General features: G+C 41.8%; 1 long non-coding RNA gene across 1 annotated transcript; it reads left to right on the top strand.

Moving 5' to 3' along the window:
* The first annotated feature begins 6,539 nt into the window (after window positions 1–6,539).
* On the top strand, window positions 6,540–13,272 carry LOC125753806 (uncharacterized). Its single transcript, XR_007406385.1, has 2 exons — window positions 6,540–6,810; window positions 11,210–13,272. It is a non-coding gene; the product is annotated as an uncharacterized LOC125753806 (long non-coding RNA).
* Window positions 13,273–14,950: the final 1,678 nt, after the last annotated feature.

Below are 14,950 nucleotides of genomic sequence, written 5' to 3'. Positions count from 1 at the left end.
GGGCGCCCGGGGCGCGGGGCGGCGGCGGCGGCGGCGGCGGCGGCGGCGGCGGCGGCGGCGGGAGATGCTCGGCTCGGCTCGGCTCGGCTCGGCTCGGGCTGCGCTCGGCTCGGCTGGGCTCGGCGCGGCAGCTCAGAGCGCAAGGTCTCCGCCTCTCCCGCTCCCGCGGTGGGCCACGCACGGTTTAACCCTCCTACTGCCGCGCCGCAGGAGTTGCACTCGGCTGGGTCGCAGGTGGACGGGTGGAGAGGGGAGCAGAGGGTGACCGACAGTCTCATTCCCCGCGTTCTAATAGCAGCTTCTCCACCCCTTTGCCCCAACTCCATGGATACCCAAGGTCACTCCAGTCAGTTACCGAGATTCTGAGTCACCTAAGGCTCTGCATCCCCAACTCCGTTTCGCCCCTGGTGGACATTGCGGAGCGCCGGGGATCTAGGTGGGGCTGGGGCTGCGGCTGGGGGTGAATACCTCGAACCATCCTTGTATTATCCCAAAGGCTTGATATCCCCGTTCCATTCATTCCATGGCCCTGATACAGTGCATTCTCCCAGAAGCAACTCAAATGATCTTTAAAATAAGGAGATTAAGTTGCATTACTCAGCTTTTCTAGCCCTCGGAATATCCAAATTCCTTATTGTCTTACAAGGCCCTTTGTGACCTGTCCACGAGATTACTTTCTGATATTCACTCCTAACACTCTTCATGCCCCTGCTTCGTTGGACCTGATCTATGTTCCTAGAACTAGAGGACCTTAATCTGCCACTGGGCCTTGGCACTCACTGTTTCCTCTGCCTGGAATGCCTCCCTCCTTTGCACAATGACTCACTTTTTTTTTTCATTAAAATTTCCCTGAGATCCAATGTCAGCTCCTCTGAGAGGCCTTCCCTAACCTCTATCAAAAGTAGTTCCCCAAACCCCACTCTCTATCCTACCCCAACCCTCTCTACCATGTTTTATTTTGATTGCACTTCCAGGACACCACACTCTCCTAGTTTCCCTCCAATCTCACTGGCTTTCCCTCTCAGTCTTCTGCTCGACCTCTAAATGTTAGTGCTTGCTAGGGCTCAGTCCTTGGCTCTCCTCTCTTTCCACATTCTCTCTCCAGTGATGTCATCCAGTCCCAGGGCTTAAATACTATGTAAATGTCAGCGAGTCCTAAATTTATATCCAAAGCTCCAGACTCATTTATCCAACAGCCTGCTTGACATCTCCACTTGGATGTCTAATAGCCATGTGAAGTTAATGTGGCTAAAATAAATGGCTTGAATTCTTCCCCCGCCAATCTATTTCTCTCCTTGTGTCCCATCCTGGGATATGACAACTACTTGTTCAGGCTGAAAACCTAGGAAACATCTCTTTCCTCCTTTCCCTATTCTCACTGGTTCTTGCCCTGTATCAACTTTGCCAGCAAGGTCTGTGAGCTCTGCATGCAAAATGTATCTTGAATCCATCCACTTCTCTCCACTTTTGTTACTTCCATCCTGGTTCAAGCCATCATCTGTCATCTGAAATAGCGCAATAGATTCTCAGGTGGTCGCTTGCTTCTGCTCTTGCTCTTTGCAAACTAGTCTTCACAATATCTAGTAATATTTTTTTTCTAGTAATATTTTTATAATCTAAATCATATCATGCTCTTCCCTGTGTAAAATATTTGAGTGGCTTTTCATTGTGCTTGGAATAAATCTGAACTCATTGTTAGGAAAGGCCCTTCAACTTGTACTCCTCCCCCATGTTCAAACAATGCTCCTGCCAGGTCAGATCTCTTGATGTTCTAGAATATCTGAAATGATTCCCTTAGCACCCTGGTACTTTTGACTACCTCTTCCTGAAATTCTTTGCCTACCCCTCACTCTCCTCTTCACCTGGTGGGCTCTCTCTTGTCATTCGGTCACCCACTCTGTTTCTTCAATGTTTCATTGTCTTTCCAACTCATCACTCTCTGAAATGATCTTATATTTGTTTACTGTTTATTGCCTCCCTTGCTCCATCCCCTGCTCCCCCATCCCTGCCATCATAACCTAGAGAACAAAGAGTATATTTGTCTTGTTCACCTTGTATCCTCAGAGCCTGGCACATAGTATATGTTCAATATTTATTGCTTGGTAAACTTCATCTGGATCCCCTGCACATTCTCTTCTCTGCTCTCCACCTGCCTTTCCTCTCTATCTGCCTGCGTTCCCTAATCTCTGCCCTGTGCTGAATGCTTTAGGTTGAGTCTCTGCTCACACCCACATCCCTCCAAACACTTGCCCTTCATCCTTTGCATTATTACTGTGATTAGCCTGGCACTCCTGCCTCCCGGAAGGAAGCCTGCTGTTCTGACCAGCATCTGCAGTGGTTGCCCTTCTGCTTGTCTGTCCCTGACAGCCCTTCATTCACATGTCAGAATAGTAGTGAGTGAGCCACCCTCCTGGTGTTTCCCAGTGGCCGGGGAAAGACAGTATATGTTGAATCCAAAGGAGGCTATGTGAGGCAGAGTGTGCAAATCATGCCATATCCTGGGCCCTAGTAGGCCCCATATCCTAAGGATATGCTGTAAGAGGACTCATTATGTGATGGGTGTGGGTCAAATTTTCCAAGTAAATATTCACTACCTATGTGAGTGCCTTTTACGCGGAGGACTTTGGATCATTATCAATTATTTCTAGTATTCCTGATTCATTAATTCCTTTGACAACTCTTTTTGGAATGCCTCCTACATCCCAGGCACTGTACTGCTGGCTGGGGATACAGCAGAGAGCAAGACCAAAGTCTTTACTGTCCTCGTGGAACTTAGAATTTAGTAAACGAGACAGTGAAATGCAGAGTGATAAATGTATCTTCAGATGATTTGAGAACCTTCCCACACTCCACCATCTAGAAATTCTCTCCCTGTGTCTGGCTCCACTGGTATCTTTATCATTATCTTTGTGCTCATTGGGGTTTCCCAGCATTTGTCAGAGTAAATTTCTGTCTGTTTCCTGTCCTCAAATTCCAACATCCTTCCAAACCCTTCTCACTCTCAGTTGATGATTTCACTTGCTGCTTCTCTGAGGGAACAGCAGCAGACAGAAGAGAGCTCTCTCAATTCCCCACTACCACCACATCCCAGTCCACCTCTCCTTCTTTTTTTTTTTTCTTAAGATTTTATTTATTTATTCTTGACAGACACAGAGAGAGAGAGAGAGAGAGGCCACAGGCAGAGGGAGAAGCAGGCTCCATGCAGGGAGCCTGAGGTGGGACTGGATCCTGGGACTCCAGGATCACACCCCGGGGCTGAAGGCGGCACTAAACTGCTGGGCCACCAGGGCTGCCCTCCACCTCTCCTTCTGTGGAGGATCCCTGGTCTTCTCAGCCACGCCAAAGTCATCACTCTGGTGGCTGTCCTCCCTCTTCTGCAGCATCACTCTCCTCTCTACTTGATTATCCCAGCAGCATGTGAGCACACTGTAATTCCTTACAGCCTAAAAACAAGCCTTCCTTAGCTCCACCTTCCACTCCAGTTATCTGCCCTTCTCTCCTTCCCTTTACAGCAAAGCATCTCAGAAAATGATTTCTACTCACCATCTCTTCCACTTCTCATCCTATTCCTTCTCTTTCCCTTTTATTAAATTAAATTAAACTATTTTATTTTTGCAATTCATTAATGGGTTTTTTTTTTTAGGGGTGGGAGGGGCAGAGGGAGAGGGAGAGAGAGAATCTTAAGCAAGTTCCATGCCCAGTGCAGAGCCTGATGTGGAGCTTGATCTCAAGACCCTGAGATCATGCCCTGAGCCAAAATCAAGAGTCAGATGCTTAACTGACTGAGTCACCCTGGTGCCCCTGCAATTCATTGCTTTGAATTGATAGTACATTCACATGTGCAAGAAAAGTTTCTAATATAAAAAAGTATATAGTGAAAGTTCCCATTCTTTCCCCTGTCCATCATCTTTCCCATTCCCATCTCTACCCTTAGTGTGACTAATTTCTATGCCTTCTTCCAGTTTATGCATGCACAAGCAAATAGTAATATAAATTCTTTTCCCCCGTGTATTTTCAATAAAAGTTGGCATACTGTGTATACTGTTCTACATCTTTCCTTTTTGACTTAACAATGTACCTTTGCTATTTTACAGTATCAGTGAATAGGGGTCTTCATCCTTTTTCATGCAGCCTCATCATATTCTGACATATAAATGTCCTCCTAACCTCCCAGCCAACTTCATTCAGGCTTTTGCCCCAGCCACTCTGCTGAAATTCCTCTTGTCAAGGCTACCTGTGACTTTTATGTTTCCAAATCCAAAGTTCAGTTGTCAGCTTCATTTTACTTGGTGATCAGCAGCCTTTGTTACCGTTGATTATGTCCCCTTCCAGAAACTTTCTTACCTGGCTTTTTTTTTTTTTTTTTTTTTTTTAAGATTTACCTACTTGTTTGAGAGAGAGAGAACATGAACCAGGGGAGGAGCAGAGGGAGAGTGATAAGCAGACTCCTCGCTGAGCCCCGAGTCCAATGCAGAGCTCTATCCCAACACCCTGAGATCATGACCTGAGCCAAAATGGAGACTCAGGACGCTTAACCAACTGAGTCACCTAGTAGTCCCCTTACCTGATTTTTTTTTTTTTTTTCAAATCCCTTACCTGATTTTTAAGATACTACACTGTCCTGGTTTTTGTTGGACCACACTGATTCCTCCTTCTCGGCCTCCTTTCCTAGCTCATCTCTTGGACAGCTACACCTTGGCTCTCTTTTCTATCTATGATCATACTCCAGGGGATATTCTATATCTGAGCTTTTAAATATCATTTTTAAATAGGTAGATGGATATCATTTTTTTCTGATGACTCCTAAATTTTTATCTCCAATCCAGACTCTTCCCTCTTTCCAGACTTTTCAACTGCAAATCTGCCACTCCTTTAGCACTTCCTCTCTTTTAAATGGCACCTTTATTCTTCCAGTTGATCAGGACAAAAACCTTGGGGTCATCCTTTCTCTTTTTAAATGTCTATATAGCTGACTAGTATTTTTTTTAAGATTTTATTTATTTATTCATGAGAGACAGAGGGAGAGAGAGAGGTAAAGACATAGGCAGAGGGAGAAGCAGGCTCCATGCAGGAGCCCAATGTGGGACTCAATCCCCGGTCTCTAGGATCATATCCCTGAGCCAAAGGCAAGCTCTAAACTGCTGGGCCACCCAGGGATCCCCAGCTGGCTAGTATTTTATGTAACTTTTTAATCTTTAAGTATATAGATATACAAATATAATACATACTTATGTGGTGCCTGGGTAGCTCAGTTGGATAAGTATCTGTGTTCATCTCAGGTCATGATTCCAGGGTCCCGGGATCAAGTCCATCATGGGGCTCCCTGCTTAGCTGGGAATCTATTTCTTCCTCTCCCTCTGCTCCTCCCCTGGATCATGCTCTCTCTCTCTCTCTCTCTCTTTCTCTCAAATAAAAATTTTATTTTATTTTATTTTTTATTTTTTATTTATTTATGATAGGCACACAGTGAGAGAGAGAGAGGCAGAGACACAGGCAGAGGGAGAAGCAGGCTCCATGCCGGGAGCCCGATGTGGGACTCGATTCCGGGTCTCCAGGATCGCGCCCTGGGCCAAAGGCAGGCGCTAAACCGCTGCGCCACCCAGAGATCCCTCAAATAAAAATTTTAAAATATTTATATTATATATATATATTTTTTTTTTTAAGATTTTATTTATTTATTTGACCCAGAAAGAGAGAGAGTAAGAGAGAGCACAAGTAGGCAGAGCAAGCAGCAGGCAGAGGGAGAGGAAGAAACAGACTCCTTGCTGAGCAGGGAGCCCCATGAGGGGCTTGATTATGACCTGTGATTATGACCTGAGCTGAAGGCAGATGCTTAACTGACTGAGCCACTCAGGTGCCCCTGTATTACATATAAATATAACTTTACATATATATAAAATTTGACACACAAGATATTATATGTATGATAATTATAAAGTAGGAAAATAAAATGAATATCTGTAAACCCACCGCCCACCCCAAGGACTAGAAAGTTGCCACTAACTTGTATCTATGGGATTCCCCTATCCTCCCATCCCCTTGTAATCACTACCTCTCCGGATTTTTTGTTATTCCATTGTTTTTTAAATATTCTTTTCTTACAAATGCATATAAGCTTAAATATGCTTTTAGTCTTGCTTATTTTTAGGTTTGATTAAAAATGGTATTATAGGGGATCCCTGGGTGGCGCAGCGGTTTGGCGCCTGCCTTTGGCCCAGGGCGTGATCCTGGAGACCCGGGATCGAGACCCACGTCGGGCTCCCGGTGCATGGAGCCTGCTTCTCCCTCTGCCTGTGTCTCTGCCTCTCTCTCTCTCTCTGTGTGACTATCATAAATAAATTTAAAAAAAAAATGGTATTATATGTTGTCTTCTGGTACATGTTTGTTTTTCATTCAATATGGTGTTTCCAAGATTTATCCATATTGTTGCAGGTAGCTGGAGTTCATACACTTTCGCTGGAATATAATGAGCCATTGTGTGAATATGTCAAATAAATCATTGTCTATTCTCCTGTTGATAGATTTATGAATTCTTTCTTTCTTTCTTTTTCTTTCTTTCTTTCTTTCTTTTTTTCTTTCTTTCTTTCTTTCTCTTCTTTTCTTTTTTCTCTTTTTTAATAAAGATTTTATTTATTTATTTAACAGAGGGAGAGAAAGAGAGAGCCAGAGAGCACAAGAAGGGGGAACAGCAGAGGGAGAGGGAGAATCAGGCTCCTCAATGAACAGGGAGCCCAATGTAGGACTCCATCGCAGGACCCAGAGATCATGACTGGAGCTGAAGGCAGACACTCAGCTGACTGAGCTACCCAGGTGCCCCACTTTTTTCCTTTTATATAAACATTGTTGCTATGAGCATTACTGTATTTGTTTCTTGCATATGTGCAAGAGTTTCTCTGGAATGTATATCTAGCAGTGAGACTGCTAAGATGTAAGGCATAAGAATAATAATCTTTGAGAGAGAATGCCAAATTGTTTTTCAATTTACACTCCTACCATTAATTTTTGAGTTCCCATTGATTTACATTCTAACACTTGTATTTTTAGATTTCTTAATTTTTGCCAATGTAGTAGGTGTATAATAGTATCTCTTTGTGGTTTTATTTATTTATTTAGTAAAGATTTTATTTATTCATTCATGAGAGACACAGAGAGAAGGCAGAGACACCGGCAGAGGGAGAAGCAGGCTCCCCACATGGAACACGATGTAGGACTCCATCCTAGAACTCCTGGGTCATGCCCCTAGCCAAAGGCAGACGCTCAACTGCAGAGCCACCCAGACGTCCCTCATTGTGGTTTTATTTGGCATTTGTATAATTACTAAGGCAATTGAGCATCTTTTCATATGCTTATTAGCCTTTTGAATTTCCTCTTCTGGGAAACGCCCAATCATTTGGGTTGTTTGTATTTTTCTTATTGATTTGTGGGAGTTCTTTTTTCTTTTTTTAAAGATTTTGTTTATTTATTCATGAGAGACACAGAGATAGGCAGAGACACAAGCAGAGGGAGAAGCAGGCTCCATGCAGGGAGCCCGACGTGGGACTTGATCCCGGGTCTCCAGGATCACACCCTGGGCTGAAGGCAGTGCTAAACCGCTGAGCCACCCAGGCTGCGCAGTAGGAGTTCTTTATATATTCTGGATACTAATCTTTGTCAGCTTTATATGTTGCAAATATTTTCTCTTTTGTGACATATTTGTGACCTGTCCTTTACTTTTTTCATGATTGATTATCAGAAGTTCTTTATTTTAACATAGGCATAGTTATGAACACTTCATTTATGATCATGGTTTTTGTATCTTGTATAAAAACATCACTCTCTACCCTCCTGGTCAGAAAAACATTTTCTTACATATTTTTCAAAAGATTTCAAACTTTTGCTCATTATATTTAAGTCCGAAGGCTACCTAGAATTGACTTTTTGTGTGTAATGTTTTTTGATAGTCTATTTTACATTGTTTAATATGGAAAATTAATTATCGCAACCTCATTTATTAAATATTCCCTCCTCTCTGCTTGATCTGCTTGGCTGACTCAATTATGTGTTGAAGTTCTATACATGGATCTGATTCTAGACACTTTCTTTTCCACTAGACGACTTTTTAAAAACTGCACCAATAACACATTGTCCTATAGCTTTTTAAAAATTTTTATTTATTTGACAGAGAGAGAGAGAGCGCGCAAAAGCAGGTGTAGGAGCAGGCAGAAGGAGAGAAGCAGGCAGGAGAGGAAGCAGGCGGAAGGAGAGGAAGGAGAAGAAGAAGCAGGCTCCCCCTGAGCAGGAAGCCCAACATGGGGCTCCATCCCAGGACCTTGGGATTGTGACCTGAGCCAAAGGCAGATGCTTAACTGACACCCAGACACCCCTGTCCTATACCTTTAAAATAAAACTAGATATCTCCAGAGCAAACACCACTTTGTCAATATACTTTTTCGGGAATATTTTGCCACTTCTTGGCCATTGCTGTATTTGAGAATCAACTTGTCAAGTTTCATAGGATTTTGAATTTTGGAATTGCATTGAATCCAAAGTCCAATTGGAGTCAAATTGACATCCTTTTGATATTGAAATTTCCACACTGGGTGTTATACTGTATGTTGGCAAATTGAATTTAGATTAAAAAATGTAGGGATCTCTGGGTGGCGCAGCGGTTTAGTACCTGCCTTTGGCTCAGGGCGCGATCCTGGAGACCCAGGATGGAATCCCATGTCGGGCTCCCGGTGCATGGAGCCTGCTTCTCCCTCTGCCTATGTCTCTGCCTCTCTCTCTCTCTCTGTGTGTGACTATCATAAAAAAAAAAAAAAAAAAAAAATAGATTTAAAAAATGTAAAGAAAAACAAAAGAAATAATATTGACATCTCCTACCATGGACTTGGATATCTCTTCATTTATTTAGGTCTTTAATGCATTTTGATGATGTAGTACTATTTTCTTCCTGCAGATTACGTATATCTTCTGTTATCTATTCCTAGGCACTTTATTGCTTTTCTGTTTATGGTAAATGGTATCCTTTTTGCCCCCCCCAAATGGTATACTTAAGGTGACATTTCAAATTGGTTTTTGCTGGTACATAGAAATACAATCGATTTTCAATATCGGTTTTAGAGCCAACCACTTTGATAAGCCCTCTCTTCTGCATAGTTTTTCTATAGACCTCTTGAATTTTCTAAAAAAGACAATCATATCATCTGCAAATGATGGCAGTTCGTTTTTTTCCTTTCCTTTTCTTAAAGATTTTATTTATTTATTCATGAGCCACATAGTGAGAGGGGAGGGGTGCAGAGACACAAGCAGAGGGAGAAGCAGGCTCTGTGCAGGGAGCCTGATGTGGGACTCAAACCCAGGACTGCAGGATCAGGCCCTGGGCTGAAGGTGGTGCTAAACCGCTGAGCCACCTGGGCTGCCCCATTTTTTTCCTTTCCAATAAATACTATGCCTATAATTTCCTTTTCTTGTGGTGGCCAGGACCTTTAGTACAATGTTGAATACAAGCAGTGATAGCTGGCATCTTTCTTTTGTTCCCAGTTTTAAAAGAAATACTCCCAATGTTTTCCTGGTAAGAATAGTATTTGCTGGGCAGCCCTGGTGGCTCAGCGGTTTAGCACCGCCTTCAGCCCAGGGCCTGATCCTGGAGACCTAGGATCGAGTCCCATGTCAGGCTCCCTGCATGGAGCCTGCTTCTCCCTCTGTCTCTGCCTCTCTCTCTCTCTCTCTCTCTTGCATAAATAAATAAAACCTTAAAAAAAAAAAAAAAAAAAGAATATTATTTGCTGGGACAGCCTCGGTGGCGCAGCGGTTTGGCGCCTCCTGCAGCCCAGGGCATGATCCTGGAGACCTGGGATCAAGTCCCATGCCGGGCTCCCTGCATGGGGCCTGCTTCTCTCTCTCTCTCTCTCTCTCTCTCTCTCTCTCTGTCGCTCATGAGTAAATAAATAAAATCTTTTAAAAATATATAAAATAGGGATCCCTGGGTGGCGCAGCGGTTTGGCGCCTGCCTTTGGCCCAGGGGGCGATCCTGGAGACCCGGGATCGAATCCCACGTCAGGCTCCTGGTGCATGGAGCCTGCTTCTCCCTCTGCCTCTCTCTCTCTCTGACTATCATAAATAAATAAAAATTAAAAAAAATAAAATAAAATAGTATTTTCTGTGTTGGTTGTTTGTTTTTTTTTTTTCTAATGACTTTTATCAAGTTAAGAAAAGTCCCTTTTATTCCTAGTTTGCTAAGAGATTGTCAAGTATGGATGTTGAATTAAATAATCTTTTAAGCTTATTTTTGTGGTACCTCAGTGGCTCAGTCAGTTGAACATCTGCCTTCAGCTCAGGTCCTCAGGTTGTGGTCCCAGGGTCCTGGGATTGAGCCCTGCATCAGGTTCCTTGTGCAGCGAGGAGCCTGCTTCTTCTCCCTCTCGCTCTGCTTGCTGCTCCCTGCTTGCGCGCTCTCTCTCTCTTTCTCTTCCTATCAGATAATCGATAAAATCTTTTTTTTTCTTTTTTTTTTTTTTAAGCTCATTTTTGGGCAGCCCAGGTGGCTCAGCGGTTTAGCGCTGCCTTCAGCTCAGGGCCTGATCCTGTAGTTCCGGAATCCAGTCCCACGTCAGGCTCCCTGCATGGAGCCTCCTTCTCTCTCTACCTGTGTCTCTGCCTCTCTCTCTCTCTCTCAATCTCTCTTTCTGTGTCTCTCATGAATAAAATCTTAAAAAAATAAAATAAAATAAAAAAGCTCATTTTTATAGTGAAATACAATACACATAAAGACAAATGCAACAAAACATAAATGTAAAATGTATTGAATACTTATAAAGGGAATACTTACAGAGAGAATACTCATGTGACTACCAACCAGGCTAACTAAAAGACCCTTAACAGTATTTTTTTTTAATGTATTATGCTTTTATTTTTTTTAAAGATTTTATTTATTTATTCATGAGAGACGGGGGTGGGGGGGAGAGAGAGAGAGAGAGAAAAGGCACAGACACAGGCAGAGAGAGAAGCAGGCTCCGTGCAGGGAGCCCGACATGGGACTCGATCCGGGGTCTCCAGGATCAGGCCCTGGACCCAAGGAGGCGCTAAACCGCTGAGCCACCCGGGCTGCCCTCCCCTTAACAGTATTTGAAAAGGACTCGTGTATCCCTGCTCGCTCATACATCATTCCCTCCTCACTGTACATAAGCAATGTTCTGATTTTTTTTTAATTTTTATTTATTTATGATAGTCACACAGAGAGAGACAGAGGCAGAGACAGAGGCAGAGGGAGAAGCAGGCTCCATGCACCAGGAGCCCGACGTGGGATTCGATCCCGGGTCTCCAGGATCGTGCCCTGGGACAAAGGCAGGCGCTAAACCGCTGCGCCACCCAAGGATCCCTGTTCTGATTTTTATGATAATCACTTCTTTGCTTTTCTTAATAGTTTTCACATGTAAAAAAATAGTTTTCACATGTGTTTGTGCATTCCTTAACAATATAATTTCTTTGGTCTGCTCTTGAAGATATATGCATAACAATGCTGTATGTATTTGCTATGTGTGTAGAAGTGGGATTAATGCATCATAGGGCATCTTCCGCATTATTAGATAATACTAACCCCTTTTCCAAAGTGGTATAACCACTTGTACTCTAACTGTATATGAGAGTTACTTTTACTCCGTATTCTTGTCAACACTTGCTATTTTCAGACTTTATTTTTTATTTTTTTAAAGATTTTATTTATTTATTTGTCAGAGAGAGAGAGAGAGAATGAGCAGGGAGAGGGGCAGGCAAAGGGAAAGGGAGAAGCAGGCTCCCGGAAAAGCAGGGAGCCAATGCAAGGCTCAATCCCAGAATCCCAGGATCATAACCTAAACGGAAGGCAGACACTTAATCAACTGAGCCACTCAGGCACTCCTATTTTCAGACTTTAATTTTAGCTATTCCGGTGCATACAGTGATATCTCATTATGGTATTAATTTGCATTGGTTTGATTACTAATGAAGTTGAGCACCTTTTCATATGTTTGTTGATCTTACGAATTTCCTCTTGTGCTAGTTTAAATCTTTTAATGCTTATAATGTTTATTGTTACGAGGTTCTTTTTTTTCCTACTAATTTGCAGGTGGACACAACCTTTGTTGGTTATATATGTTATAAACACCTCCTTCTATTCTGTGGCCTGTCTTGAGGAACAGATGTTCTTGATTTTAATGCAGTCAAATTGATCAATCTTTTTATTTTTGATTTTTTCTTCATCTTTTTCTTTTTAGTTCATATATTTGAGTCTTAAGAAATATTTCCTTACCCTAAAATCACAAATATATTCTATATTATCTTCCACAAGTTTTTTTTTTTAAGATTTTATTTATTTATTCATGAAAGACAGAGAGAGAGAGAGAGAGGCAGAGACTTAGGCAGAGGGAGAAGCAGTCTCCATGGAGGAAGCCGTATGTGGGACTCGATCCTGGGACTCCAGGATCACACCCTGAGCTGAAGGCAGGCATTTAACTGCTGAGCCACCACCCAGGTGTCCCTTCCACAAGGTTTTTAATATGCCTTTTACATTTAGCTTATAGTACAGTGGAGAATTATTTTTGTGTATGGCTTAAAGTAAAGTTTGTTTGTTTGTTTTTAAGATTTTGATTTTATTTATTTATTCATGAGAGACACAGCGAGAGAGGCAGAGACATAGGCAGAGGGGGAAGCAGGCTTCCCGCAGGGAGCCAGATGTGGGATTCAATCCCAGGACTCCACGATCACGCCCCGGAGTTGAAGGCAGATGTTCAACTAGTGAGCCACCCATGCGTCCCTGGTTTTATTTTTTTATATAGATACCCAATTGTCACAGCAACATTGAAAAGTGTCCTTTTTCTCCTGCTCAAAAGTGCAAACTCTATCATGAATCAAATGTCTATACATGTGTGAATCTGTTTTCGCTTCTATCGTGTCCCAGTGGTCAATTTATGCATCTTGTGTCAATACTACACTGTCTTAATTATTATGGTTTTGTAATTATGTCCTGGTATTTGGTAAGGCAAATCTTTCCACTCTGTTCATCTTCAAGAGGCTGTTCTTGGACATTTGTTTGTTCATGTAAATTTTACAATCAGTTTGTCAGTTCCATATATTCACAAAAAGCCTATTGGGATTTTGATTAGTGTTGCACTGAATTTGTAAATCACTTTATGGAGAATGGACACCCTCATGATACTGAAATTTCTAATCCACGAACATGGTAATATCTCTTCATTTATATTAGTCTTCTTCAGTGTCCCACAATAAATTATAATTTCCTGCATACAAATCTTACACATATTTTGTTATACTTATACTTTGGTGTTTGGTATTTTTCATACTATTACAAGTGGTAATTTAAAAAAATATTTATCATTTAACCGTTGTTCATATATGGATGGATATATATATATATATATATATATATATATATACATATACTTGATTTTGTATATTTTTGGTCAAGCAAACTTGTTAAGCTTTTATGCTAATAATTTATTTGTGGATTCTCTTGAATTTTCTACATATGCTATCACATTTTTATATTTTCTGTGAATGATAACAGCTTTGTTTATTTTTTTATCTAACTCTTTTACCCTTTTTTTCTTGTCTTACTGCTGTGGATCCCCATTACAAGACTGAATAGGATTAGTGATACCAAGCATTCCTTTATCAGATTAACAAGTTCCCTTCTAGTTTTCTAAAATATTTTTATTTTTTTAAGATTTTATTTATTTATTCATGAGAGACACAGAGAGAGAGAGACGGGGGCAGAGACACAGGTAGAGGGAGAAGCAGGCTCCATACAGGAAGCCCGATGTGGGACTCGATCCCGGGTCTCCAGGATCACACCCTGGGCTGCAGGCGGCGCTAAACCGCTGTGCCACCCGGGCTGCCCTCTAAAATATTTTTAAACCACAAATGGATACTGATTTCATCACATACTTTTTCTGAATTTATTGAGAAGATCATGTGATTTATACCTTTAATCTACCAATATGATGGATAAAATGAATGTATTTTCTAACATTAAGCTACCTTAAATTTCTTTCATAAATTCAAGTTAGTCTTGGTGTATTATTTTTTTGCACATTGCTGGATTCAATTTCCTAGTGTTTTACCGAAGATTTTTGCATCTCTGTTAAAAAGTGAGATTGTCCTATAATTTTCCTTCCTATTATTGCCCTTTTCTGGTTTGGTTATGAAAGCAATGCTGGCCCTATATGATGAGTTGAGGATAGTCCTTTCTTTTCCTATTTTCTGCAAAAGTTTATATAAAATTAAAATGAGGGCAGCCCCGGTGGCGCAGCGGTTTAGCGCCGCCTGCAGCCCGGGGTGTGATCCTGGAGACTCGGGATCGAGTCCCACATCGGGCTTCCTGCAGGGAGCCTCCCTCTGCCTGTGTCTCTGCCTCTCTCTTTGCTCTCTCTGAATGAATAAATAAATAAATCTTAAAAAAAAAATTAAAATGATCTGCACTTTGGCAATTTGATGCAATTTACTTGTATAATGTTCTCAGCTCCTTTTTCTTTCATATCTCACATCTAATTCATTTGCAAATTCTGTTTATTCTAGTTTTATTTTATTTTATTTTTTAAAAGACTTTTTTTATTTTTAAAAGAAATTTTTATTTTTAAAAGACTTAAAAGAATATTTTTAAAAGACTTTTTTTTTTAAAGACTTTATTTATTTATTCATGAGACACACAGAGAGAGAGAGAGAGAGAGGCAGAGACACAGGCAGAGGGAGAAGCAGGCTCCATGCAGGGAACCTGATGTGGGACTCGATCCCGGGTCTCCAGGATCACACCCTGGGCCAAAGGCAGGCGCTAACCCACTGAGCCACCCAGGAATCCCCTGTTTATTCTAGTTTTAAATTAAATTCCAAATCCAATTACTTCTCACCTCCACTGCTACCACCCTCATCTAAGCCACCACCATCTCTCACTTGGGTAATTACCTTGACCTCCTAA

The sequence above is a fragment of the Canis lupus genome, chromosome 27 (genome assembly GCF_003254725.2).
Source record: "Canis lupus dingo isolate Sandy chromosome 27, ASM325472v2, whole genome shotgun sequence".
In the NCBI taxonomy this organism is placed as follows: domain Eukaryota; kingdom Metazoa; phylum Chordata; class Mammalia; order Carnivora; family Canidae; genus Canis; species Canis lupus.
This window is presented reverse-complemented; position numbering and strand designations above follow the sequence as displayed.